The following is a 13854-nucleotide window of genomic DNA, read 5'->3' on the forward strand; positions in this document are numbered from 1 at the left end:
GAGGTGAGAGCTGACTGGGAAGGCCAGGAGCTGCCTCTGAAGTTACAGGGTTCATCGCTGGTTCACTGTGTTTGGTTGCAGATGTGTGTTTTAAATTGTGTGGGAATGTAAGAATGAGCGATTTAGAGCTGCTTTTTTCTACATGGGAGGGTCAAGAGGACACGCTTGTCAGTCGAGCGGCCTAATTGCCATTCGCCGTGCATCTGAAATCACGATGCATAATCGTCGGCCGTTTTCCAAACTGTTGGTGCGCGACTCCTACATGAGAGATTTTCTTAAAGGCTTTGGCATGTCACAGCTAAAGAGCGGGATCCCATTCAGTGCAGTCCAGGTTAATGTTATCACTTAACAGCTGGCCGGGAGATGACATCAGATAAAGTCAAAAATGTGTTTTGGAGGGAATCTCAGGTCATGGAGACTGGGAAGAAATAAGAGGAGAAAAAGGGGTAATGGGAAACAACTGTGTGTCAAAGTAGCAGGCTGTCTAACATCTTCTACACGGCCGAGAGATAACCTACAACCCCGGCTTCCTGCTTTCAGAATAACACGACCCCCTTCAACCTTACTGAGAAGAATTCCCCTTCTGGGTGAAGGCTGGTCAGTGCTGGTTTGGTGCTGGTCTAACTGGACTAACTCTACCATTGCGTTTGGGTTAGGGACACACCAGTTGGCGTCAGTGTCGTCAAAGCTGGCCTTGCACTTCAACATGCCATTTTCAACCTGATCTCACGAAACAACGTAGCTATTTTACAAGGTGGTGATTTCATATGAATTTTGAAAATAAATAAATAAAACAAAATAAAATACAAATAAGAATGGGTCCACACCAAATCCCACCGCTAAACATAACCATCACTGGGATGTAAGCAGATATCTATATCTACCAAGCAGGTAGCTACTAATTCGCCAAAACGTAAGAAAAAAATACTTTGCAATGAAATTGTGTTGGCCATTTTTGAATCTGAATACAGATGCAAATGATTTAAGTTTCACTGGAGGGGAATATTTTCAGTCAAGTAAGTTGTTTTGAGACCAAAATGGATTTTTTACTGAAACACTGAAACCAAAATTAAAGTTTTAATTTAGACGAAAATTTCAGTAATTCAATTTTGGTAATTGAACTCGGTATGCTATTCAGGGTGTTATTTTCACAGGTAATAAACCAGTCGTATTAAAGTTGGCTCAAAAATTTCAGCCGATTTATATTGCTACTCTAGCATACTTTTTGGTCACATCGATGAAATGTCTACATGTTGTAGCTCGTCCACATCATGTACACAAAATAGATGCAAATACAGTCAAAATATGTGTTTTGGTCAGTGATTTCTGCATGTCAAAATGATTTTGGTCGAAACCAATATTTATTTATTAATTTAGCAGTTTTGGACAAATATTTTCAGGTGCTGAAATTTTGCCACATCACTACAAAAAAAATTACTAATATTTTGGTCTGCCCCAAACACAAAAGTATCAAAAGAGTTCAGAGGATTAGAAATATAGCTTACAAGTCTAACTTATTTTATAGTACTTTTATGGTATATGGTAAGTAAGGAATAACTGATGAGAGACCACTGAATTATTAGAAAATAATGCACACTCAAGGTAATGATGTGGTCAAAACGTGAAGCGGATCCTTAAAATTGTGAAGCTGTAAGTTCATCTGCTTCAAGAACAGCACCGTTATTACCTTGTTAGTGAGAAATGACATGTAGCTTTTAAGCTGCTATACTATTTTACCGATGACATCATCAAACCAGTGCTGACAACACGTTTCTGTGCTCATGTATGTTTCCGTGTGTGTGTCTGTACTGTCTGTGTGCACGTTTTTATGGGAGAGAGAGCGGGAGAAAGAGTGTTTGTGCTTTCTGTACATAATAAAACAATTTTATGGCAAAACATGGAAATAATTTGCTATTTTTTTTATCTTATTGTTTACTATATTTATTGGCTTGGACAGTGTCATTGTTGGTCCTGGTTCTTTTCCTGTTGTTGGCTGTAAGGACCTTTGAAATAACTGAAGTAATTTGGCGAAGAAATATTAACATAATGCAATAAAGACTGGAACTGCCTGGAAATACTTTAGCTGTGCATTTCCCTGAAAATAATTGCACACATTAGAACATTCATTAACCAATCAGATGTAAGTGTTCAACAGCCCTGTACTATAATTTCAGAAAACTTTTATTTAACCTTTTGGAATATGAGAACTGTGATGGGTCTGATCAGATTAGAACAGGGGTGTCTAGTCTCGCTTGAAAAATTTAGTTCCAACACTACTTAAACTTGAACCAGCTAATCAAGATTTTCCAAATACTAGAGACTTCTAGGCAGGTGTGTTGTGTTGAGTAGGACCTTAATTCTGAAGGATGTTGGCCCTTTAGGAGCAGGACTGTACTCTCCTGGAGAACTGGAAGAGAGGGCCTTCTGAATGTTTCTATGAGTTTGAATTTGCGATACAATGTTTATGAGAAAGCGATGTTCCCATGCCACTCTGACTCACTGGCCAATGACAGGAAATGCTTAGACCTTCACACAGGAAGCACCAGCACTTGCTGACAGTGCAGCAGAAACACACCAGCCCTGATTAAACACACACCCCTACATACAGTCCATCACACACTCGGCTACTCTCTGTTCTGTCTGCCTCCCACACACAGTCTGTCTATAAAACTGGCCACAGGCACAATCGCACGTAGCGCACTGTATTTGGATAAGCTATGGAGGAGAGGGGCTTTCCCTGCTGGAGTGAAGAACATCAGATGCCCTCTGTCAGACCAGCGGCCTTCTGTAACTCTCCAGTAAAACATACAGAGCTCTTGGATTCCCACAGGAAAGAAAATCACAAACAAGATCTCTTTAATAGCTCAACTGTTTCTCTTAGTCAGCAATGAAACTAAATAGACAGTAAATACTTTTCTACGGGGTCACGCTTTATGTTAGTTGGCCTTTACTTAAAAAATCAATACAATTTACTTAAAGTATTGTGTACATACATGTTGGTGCATTGTAAATACTTTTAACGTACTTGCATTTAATTAATATCTGTAGATACACTAACTTTACCCCAAACCGTAATCCAAATCTTAACCAAAACCTAACCACTTTAACCCTTTTAATCCTAACCCTATTCCTTCCCTTACTCCTAAATCTAACAATACCTCAAACTTATTAACAGTAAATGTGGTAATTTTCCAGAACAACATGTAGTTACACAATAAATCCATAGTCTTGTAGGTAATTAACATTGTACATTGTATTTAGAGTCACCTAATATAAAGTGTGACCAGATACTGGATAAAAAAAAATAAAAAATATAGAGATTTTAGTGTGAACAAAAATATTTCTCATGAAATTTCTCCAAGACTAGATTATCCAAACTATGATCCCAATCTCTTGAGCTATGAAAGAGAAACTTCTGAGCAATAAAAACACAAAATAAAAGATCCGTTTTATCTTGAGGTTATTAGTTAAGTCATGCAGTTATGTAGATTTTGTTTTGTAATAGGCACATTTATTTTGTTTTTGCCATGGTCATATTTGGTTGAAAAGTTGTGAACAACACTTTCGGTTCACACTTAAATGTTCTTCAATGGTGGGGACCAACAAATTTTGTAAAATTTCATTAAGACTTTACAGTAAGTTCCCATTAGTAATGAATTACATAACATTAATCTAGAATGAGAAATACATTTGTTACTGTATTTGGTGATTTATAAAATGCAAGTCAGTGGCTATTGTCACTTGAGAGTTAAAAAAAAGCATATCAGGCAGCACAAAATTAACACGTGTGGCTCCTGATGATATATTGAGGTCTTATGAAGCGAAACGATCGGTCTGTGCAAGAAACTGAACATTATTTACAACATTATTACCTGTAAACCACAGTCTCAGGCAAAACCCACCAAAACACCAATCACTCTGACTGGAAATGAGCCAAACTAGAAACTTCTAGGCAAGTGAGTTGGGTCAAGTGCAACAGTACACTGGACTGAGCAAACATTTTGGACTCAGACTGAGCTAATGCAGTTAATTAATGTTAACAAATGAAATTTGTCCTTTTTGTTTCATGGAAGATATAAAGTCATATGGGTTTAGAATAGCATGAGGGTAAGGGATGACCGAATTTATATTTTGAGTGAACTGTCCTTTTAAGGGTGTTGTTTGTCTCATTCTCCTCCTCCCCATCTTTTGAAAGGTACTGTTACACAAAACAGTATGTAGTTGAAAGGGGGGTATGGATGAGAGAGATGTCTGTAGTGTAATTCAGGGCTTAGGAGTCACCCGTGTGAAGTCATGAGCTGTTTAGGACAGTGCCTGTCTGAGTGTCTGTTTTCTTTCTGTATCTCTGCCGTTTGAACATTTTCCTGCCAGCCTCACATTCAATAGCGCTTCCCCCATTACTCACACCTGTGCCCTGGGGGCGTTCTCTCCCTGCCAGTCACCGCAGCCTGATGGGGAGTTCGGGAGTTCACTGTCTCAAACCACCCAGCGAGACATACAGGTACCGTTCATCATTACGAGGAGAGATAGTGTCGATGAAGGCAGCCAGCAGGTACTACACCCTCAGCAAACCACCCAGGATGCACCACTAACGTCTCTGTCAGCACTGGAGTCAGCCAGTCTCACTGCGTTTGAGTTATGAGACTGGGCCGGAAGCAGAGAATATGTGCTGAGGTGGAAGTATTCAATAACATTTACTACCAAACACAACACTGAAAAATTCTGAGTGCAGAATAATAACCTTATCATTTTTTTAGTGTGTATCTATACAAGGTTTTGGGGAGTGCGTTTAACTGAATGCACCAAATTTTGGGGCCTTTATTCCAGAATATCTATTGTTGCAGAATTGTTGATTCAAAGTAGAGTTTTACATTTTCTTTTAAGTTATGTTTTTGGGCTTTATTTATTTTTTTTGACAGGACAGTCCAGAAGAGACAGAAAGCAGCAGGGAACAGGACCTCAGTCTGGGACTTTAAATCTTGCTGTCTAATTCGCCACTACCCACATTGCTATGGTTTTTTATATTTTATATACATACGTTTCATATTTTATGAAGAAAATCTGAGCTGTGTACCAGAATTAAACCACACCGTGTTGGTTCATCTGGCCTGAGTCTGGTGGATTCTCCTGAGGTTTTTCCCTCCATTTCTGTCACAGATGGAATTTGGGTTCCTTGCCACTGTCGCCTTTTGGATTGCTTAGTTGGGGACAATTAATAATTGCCATCATTATCGCCTTGATTGCGCAGACACTATTGGATGAGAGCTGAACTGAGCTGGATGATGACAAGTTTTCTACAGAGCTACTTTATAGATGAATTAAACATTCCAAAATTGGTTAACTTTACAGAGTTATTAAACTGAACTTAATCAACAATGAACTGAAAAATTTACTGTTTACTATTGCCCTCTTTTCAGAGCTCCTTTACAGCAGAATGTAATTTTGTTTGCATCATTGAAACTATTTCCTGTTTAACACTGTATAGCTGCTTTGACACAATCTGTATTGTGTAAGGCCTTTATAGAAATAAAGGTGACTTGAATAGTTCAATATATACAATAGCGTGGGTAATGTATATATAGTTGCCAATGAATGGAATGCTACATAGTCCATTGGATATTTACTAAATGTCTTCTAAATATGTATTTTAGCTTTAATAAGATTTCCCAAAGTAACAATTAACCTGTTGCGCTCCATGATTCCTGTTATTGTAAACAACAAAGCACTTGAACGATAGCACACGAAGGCAGAATTAGCCCTGCGATGGACTCTACACAGGACAAGGAGTTTAAAGGGATAGTTCACCCAAAAATGAAAATTTTGTCATTAATTACTCACCCTCATGTCGTTCCAAACCTGTAAGACCTTTTTTTTTATATTTTTGATGAAATCTGAGAGCGCTCTGATGCTCCCATATGTAGCAAGGATCCTTACACGATCAAGGCTCAGAAACGTAGCAAGGAGATCGTTAAAATAATCCATGTGACATCAGGGGTTCAACCGTAATTTTACAAAGCTACTAGAATACTTTTTGTGTGCAAAGAAAAAAAAAAGACTTTATTCAACATTTCGTCTCCTTCGCGTCACCCTATAGTGCCATTTTGGAGAGTATCACATACGTATGTGACGTATGTACGCGGATACATTGTTTACATTCAGATCAAAGCAGAAACAACGTAAACAGCATATCCGCGGACATATGTTGGTTGCATACGTATGTGATACTCTCCAAAATGGCGCTATAGGGTGGCGCGGAGGAGACGAATTGTTGAATAAAGTCATTAATTTTGTTTTCTCAAACATATAGCTGTGAATAAAACAAAGAAAAATGTATTAAACGCTGTTATACAGTAGGAGGCACTATTACACATCTTCTGATGGAGTACAGAATCTCTGCATCAAAACACAGGTGAAGAAGAACCAGAAACAAGCAATTGTGTATGTAAGCAGATGGATATGTAAATAATGCAATCATTTAACAGCATATGAATTACAATGACCTAATATTGCCAAATGAAATGTTGACCCAGGAAGTGGTTTAGGACTGTGAAGCTTTGGATGTGTTGATGGAAGCCATCTACTCCATCTGTGTTTCGAACATCATTCTGAATCCGAACCGGACATAGTCTTTGACAAAAACGTGATTTTCTCAGCAAAATGTTACTTTTTTTTTTTCATTGACCACCTTACCCACATTCAAGTGTTGATAAGAAAATAATGCATGAAGCTAGATGTTTAAAAGCAGAGGCCCTGTTCTTTCCTTTGACATATTGCATGTTCAGGTATTCATACATCCAAATGCTGATGGGCAAAGTGTTAATGAATTACCTTCCCTACCAGGGTGGAAGTACACTACATTTCCCAGACTGCACTATTGAACTTTTTTTGAACTGCAAATTCTTTTATTAATTTCTTTGATTCCAATTTGAATTTGAATTCAACTTTTCATTAGGCGTATCTAATTCAGGTCAAATGAAAGGGAGCCAGTTTTTCAGTTCTGAATTTTGCCCGACCCTTGTTGTTGACAGGACAGTACAGAAGAGACAGGAAGCAGCAGGGAACAGGATCTCAATCTGGGTCTCGAACTCTGGTCACCACTGCATGCCAGAACACTGCTCACAATGCTGCATCTCCAACAGGTTTTATATTTTATGAAGGAAATGTGAGCGTTGTCTACCATTCAGAATTTCAAATGGAATGCTTTTTAAATTCCAATTTAAGTCCTGAATTGGAATTTGAATTGAGGCAACAATCAGGATGTAGAATTACAAATTGAGTTTGAAGGAAGCAGAATTAAAATGAATCTAAATTCAAACAGCTCGTTGGCTCAAAAGGAAGTGCAGTCGTCTCACAGCATGAAGGCTCCTGGTTCAGTCTGGTCAGTCTTTCTTTCTGTGTGGAGTTTGCATGTTCTCCCCGTGTTGGCGTGGGTTTCCTCCGGGTGCTCTGGTTTCCCCTACAATCCCAAGACTAGCAGAATTATCCTAAAGACAAGTTTCCTAGTTATAAATTGGACATGAACGACCTCTTAACTCATTTTTACTATGGGGAAACTCAGATAATTTTGATACCCGAGTTTCCGAGTTGGGCGGGCCATAGTTTTTTAACATGATGGAGAGAACCATTGCTGTAGTGATTGTCAGGCTTTATTTGTATTTTTTCCCCCCACTACATCCATATTGCTCTCTGTTGACGTTACAGTCGTAATGGTATATACAGTTAGGTCCATACATATTTGGACACTGACACAGTTTTCATAATTTTGGCTCTGTATGCCACCAGAATATAATTAAAATGAAACAATCGAGATGAAATTGACGTGCTGACTTTAAGCTTTAATTCAAGGGGTTGAATAAAAATATAACATAAAAAGCTTAGGAATTTTTTAGGAGCTCAGGAATCAACCATTTTTATACACAGTCCCCCCATTTTCAGGGGCTCAAATGCATTTGGACAAATAAATATAATCATAAATAAAATGTTCCTTTTTAATATTTTGTTGAGAATCCTTTGCAGGCATAGACTGCCTTAAGTCTGGAACTCATGGACATCACCGGAGACTGGGTTTCCTCCTTTGTGATGCTCTGCCAGGCCTTTACTGCAGCTGACTTCAGTTGTTGTTTGTTTGACGCTCTTTCTGCCTTTAGTTTCGTCTTCAGCAAGTGAAATGCATGTTCAATCGGGTTGAGATATAATCCACTTTTTATGATGACCCAAAGGACGTCCATACCTTTTTATGTTGCTGAGCTCACCAGTGTGTTCTTTTTTTTTTTCAGAATGTACCAAACTGTTGATTTGGCCACTCCTAATGTTCCTGCTATCTCTCTGATGGATTTGTCTTGTTTTTGCCCACATCTGTTTTAGCCCACATCTGTCCATGAAATGGCTTTTGAGGCAACTGTCCAATTACTTAGGGTCCCTAGAAAAAGGGGGGAGGAACATATTAAAGAGCTGTAATTCCGTAACCTTTCCTCCAATTTTGATGAGAATACCCTCAAATTAAAGCTCAGAGTATGCACTTTAAGCCCATATTCTTTATTCTATAACTGTAACTTGAATATGTTTTGATCAACAGCTAAAAATTGTGCCTGTGTCCAAATATATATAGTTAGTATATACAATAGTTTATATATACATATATAGTGCAATATATATTTTAATATAATATAGTATATTAATAAGTATTCTAACTCTTATTAAAAGTATGCTAAAGTGTACTTCTTTTTCACAAGGGCCTTAGGAAGCTCCACTAATAAGCAAAGTCAATGGACAAACCTTTGATGCTGCATGAGAAGACTCGACTAACCTGCTCCAAAAGATCTGACCTTAAATGTAAGATTACTGGTCGATTTGATAAACACAGTGAAGGAGTGTGTGTTTGTCCATGTGTGTGCTGAGTTACGAGACCACCGGGGCTCTGAGCTTGTGCAGTGGTGTGTTTGATCTTGCTCTTGTAGGGCATTAGTGTGGTATCAGTGCACACCGCCTGTGGCATTGAGACGACCGCTATAGAGTATGCACGCTGTCAGAGCGACACATTGTTTAGTATATGAGGGAGGGCTGTTTCAGAGTGAACTCGCCACACACACACACACACGCTGGCAGGTTTAACCTCGATTAAACCCGTCAGACTGATGGACAGGGGCAGTTGGGATTCCTGGCTACAAATCAAGAAACACTTTATTCAATTAAAAGTACATTTCACATGGAAGCTCTAGCATTCAGTTCTGTTTAATGTGCTTGACCTGACCAAAGAAAGAGTGTGTCATGCATGTAGTTTCTGCAAGCTGCAATTGCATGCACCCCCATGAATACATTGGTCTAAGTAGTGTGCAGGGCTGTGTCTTTGTCTTTGTTTGAGTGTGCATGCTGGAGCTCGTAACGTGAGCCAGCAGGGACAGATTTTGTCCGCAGTCTCTCCTAAAAGTCGCTCAGCTGATTCCCATATATGTAACAGCCAGAGCCGCTGAGCGCGGGCCAAGCCGTAGTGTACAGGATGCAGATAAACTCTGGTAAACAGCAGATTCATGGCGGCTATAATTGGATCTGTCTATTTATGCAGAGCGGATGCAAGGAGATCAAGCCATTGACCAAGTCATTTGCAGCCTTTTTATCTGCCTCTGTGTCTTGCACAAAATGGCAAAAATGCAAGACATCCTCTGTTTGCTTTTGTAGCCGGTAGTTCGTGCACTCAAAAGATGTTATCGGCTTCTCTGAGGACTGATTTAACTGCATGGAAGGGGGCTTAAATGCACTTGGTCACCCCCAGGAGTTGATGACTTGCAGAGACAAAATGTGAGAGTGGGTGTCCTAAAACTGCAGTCACAGATACGTGCGAGACTAACAGCACACACAGCGAGAAAAGCTGGAGGCGCTGAAGCCCTTGAGACACAGCAGAGGTGCAGCAGATCCCTGGAGGCCTGGTAAACTTGGGTATTATTAGAGTAGCGCAGGACTTTTTAGGGATGTGAAAAATGATGTTGGCTCTGCAGTTGCTCAAAGCCACCACTGACAGCTCGATTACGCCCAGCAATGCGAACCATTATGCGCCATTAATCTTGGAGGCTGGTGTGAGTCATTACGCGCTATTAATCTCAGCGAGCTGGGCGCGACCCATTATACGCCATTAATCTTTGGAAGCGGGGTGCAGCGTTTGTGACCACAAGCTGAGCTGGTTCTTCGGGTCAAACCCGGCTTCCTACTGTTACCTGAGTGCAGAGCATTCATCACCACCCAAAGATGGAGTGCTGTTTAATTGCTTCCTTACACAGACAAGGTAGAACAGGGTTAAAGGAGCGATGGTTATTGTTACGTCTCTGCCTCGCTCTGACCTCGCTGCCCTCCACCAATACATCTCACCAACACCAACTGACAGATGTGCTCAAACGCTTTCTCCTGTTTGAAGACGTGTCTAACTACCGTCTTTAACTTCTTTCTATTCATCAAAGATTACTGAAAAATATGCATCAGATGCAGCAGCACACCTGTATTCAGCAGTGATAATAATTAGAAATGTTTCTTGAGCAGCAAATCAGCATATTAGACTGATTTCTGAAGGATCATGTGACACTGAAGACTGGAGTAATGATGCTGAAAATTCAGCTGTGATCACAGAAATAAATTACATTTGGAAATATATTCACATAGAAAACAGCTATTTTAAATTGTAATAATATTTCACAATTTTACTGTTTTACTGTATGATTAAATTAATGCAGTGTTAGTGACCCGGTAGATCATTCAAAAGTTTGGAGTCAGTAAGATCATTCATTCATTCATTTTCTTTCTGTTTCTTTCTTTCTTTCTTTCTTTCTTTCTTTCTTTCTTTCTTTCTTTCTTTCTTTCTTTCTTTCTTTCTCAGTTGAAACTTTTATTAGGTAATGATGCATTTAATTTCGCAAAATTGATATTAAAGACACTTATAATGTTGCTAAAGATTTCTATTTTAAATAAATGTTTTTTTTAGAATGTTCTATTCATCAAAGAAACAAATGTATTTGTGTTATTTGTGTATTTGTGTGTACAAATCAGCATATCAGAATTATTTCTGAAGGATCATGTGACACTGAAGACTGGAATAATAATGCTGAAATTTCAGCCTTGCATTGTAGGAATAACTTATATTTTAAAATATATTCAAATAGAAAACTGTCATTTTAAATTGCTACAATATTTCACAATTTTACTGTTTTTATTGTTTTTACTGTGTTTTTTAATCAACCTTTTGAATGGTATTTTTGAATGCTATTGTTTCCGACATGCATTGCAAAATGCAGTTATAAAATACAAAATAAATTTGTAGTTGTGATTCTAAATTCTGATTGGATGAGCTGTATTTGAAGCCCTTGTGAAATAAACAGACTTTTGACCACATGTTCTATATGAATATGCTAAGTTTCTACATTGCAACAAAGAACAACATACTTTGTCTTACAGTAAGTAACTACAGTAGCGGCCAAAAGTGATGTCTGGAGGGAACATTTGCACAATATTTGCTTCTAATGCCCTACAATTTTAATTAAACCATTAAAATATGAAGATGATAACATGTTATATTAGAAAGAGGAAAATGCTAAATTTGGTTAAGGTATTTATTTGGCAAAATTATTTTGCAAAAAAAAAAAAAAGGCTTATCATGGAATATGGGATTTATTTTACTATGCAAAAAAAAAAAAAAAAAGCTTGGAAAAACAGTTTATCACAAACAAAACAACTGAAATGTGGAGCACATACAAAACTTTAGCCCTCTCTATGCAATATGCTTAGAAAATTTACATCAACCCAACATAAACAATATGTTTGAATAAAGGGGCGAAGATATCAATTTTTCTAGGCCAGACATCACTTTTCGCCACTACTGTATATTATTTGGTCATTTTTGTGTTTTATATATTTAAATATTTAGTGAACAAACACAGTCTTTTATCACATCACTGTAGACACTAAAAAGCATTTATATAAGCATTATGTAGTTGACATAAGCAAGATCATGCTTGCTGCTGTGGCTTTTATGTGTGTCTGGAATGCTAAGCCAAGCAAACCGAAATAATAATAAACTGAATAAAACTGCGAAACAAAAGACAACAACAACAAAAAATGGCATCGCAGTGAAATTCAGACTATTGGAGCTGACAGGAGCAGGGGTTGCAGTCTGCAGAAGGCTATGAAAGCCACTGTCTGCGGCAGGAGCTGCTCCGCTCATCCTCTTACCAAAGCCACAGGCATTCCTCCGAGAGCTGAAACCCCGGACAGGTCATTTGCTTTCAACTAAGAAAAAAAAAATGACAAAAGAGATGACAAGAGGACAATACTAGTGGAAGAGGAGATGATTTCACAAAATCCATATTCTCTTTCTCTCTCAGATGTGCTATGTCTCCTTTAATGTCCTTCATGGAAGGTGTAGGGTGGCATGGCTCATTTTGGTAAACTTTATTTGCACTAATCTGAACATATCTTTGTGGAAAAGAAGTACATTTTAGCATACTTTTAAAAAGAGTACTTATTAGTGAATATATACTTGAGTGCAAATTGAATGTAATGTTTTCATGATATGTGCAATTAAATGAAAACGTATTGTAGTTACAATTTTTATTAAATGCAATTAGATGAAATTTTGGTCCCATTGAAGTAGGACATAAGTACATCTTTATCTGTAATTTCATAATTAATTATATTATCTTCAAAATATTGTATGGTTAAAGTGTTACTGCTGGATGTACTGACAGGCATTTATAATAAACTAAAATATACTTTAATGTAATTTCTATTGTAACTTGTATGTATTTAAATTAGTGCTGTCAAACGATTAATCGCAATTAATCGCATCCAAAATAAAAGTTTTTGTTCACACAGTATATGGGTGTGTACTGTGTATATTTATTATGTATATATAAATACACAACCATGCATGTATATATTTAAGAAAAAATATGTTACGTTTATATATTAAATATATTTATATATAAAATAAATTATATGAATATAAATATATGCATGTAAATACATGTAAATATTTTCAAAATGTATACTGCAAGTGTGTGTATTTATATATACATAAATATACACAGTACACACATATATTATGTAAATAAAAACTTTTATTTCGGATGCGATTAATCATGATTAATCTCGATTAATCATTTGACAGCGCTAATTTAAATGTATTTGTAATTACAGTTAAGTTGCAAATATATTAACTATAATATATACGGGATAACTCTGAATATATGAGATTGAGAGGCAGTTTGAGCTGAATGGAAGCTTTCTCACACACAGAGCTTCATTCTAGTGAGGTGAGGAAACACACCGGTCACTTATGTGCTGAATAAGCTTCACCAGCACAGCCATGAGGAATGTCTCACCTGCTACGCTCCAAATAAACCTGCTCATTACTCGTTAGAGGTAAGACTTAAGCTAGCAATCCGGTTTAGAAGCCTTTTGTTTTTGAGCCAATCACCTGAGCTGCAAATGCCATGTGACTGATCACTCTACACAGTATAACTCCACGCACAACCATAATGCCATATAACACCAAATAATGTCTTTATATAGAAGACCTAAGAACATTTACAAGTAGTTCATCACTTTTGAGTTCACAAAGGTGATTACTTGTGTGTTTGTATAGGTAACCAGGAAATGAGAGTATTGCTAACTCAAATGGACAAGTTGAACTAGTTCAAACAACTTAAAGGGGCAGTTCACCCAAAAATTAAAATTCTGTCATCATCATAGATATTTTGAAGAGCGTTGGTAACCAAACAGCTGATGGTAGCCATTGACTTCCATACAGAAATATGGAGTAAATGTTGACAGAAATTTCATTTGTGTGTGTGTGTGTGTGTGTGTGTGTGTGTG

Source organism: Sinocyclocheilus anshuiensis, unplaced genomic scaffold (assembly GCF_001515605.1).
Source record: "Sinocyclocheilus anshuiensis isolate Anshui unplaced genomic scaffold, SAMN03320099.WGS_v1.1 scaffold991, whole genome shotgun sequence".
NCBI lineage: Eukaryota > Metazoa > Chordata > Actinopteri > Cypriniformes > Cyprinidae > Sinocyclocheilus > Sinocyclocheilus anshuiensis.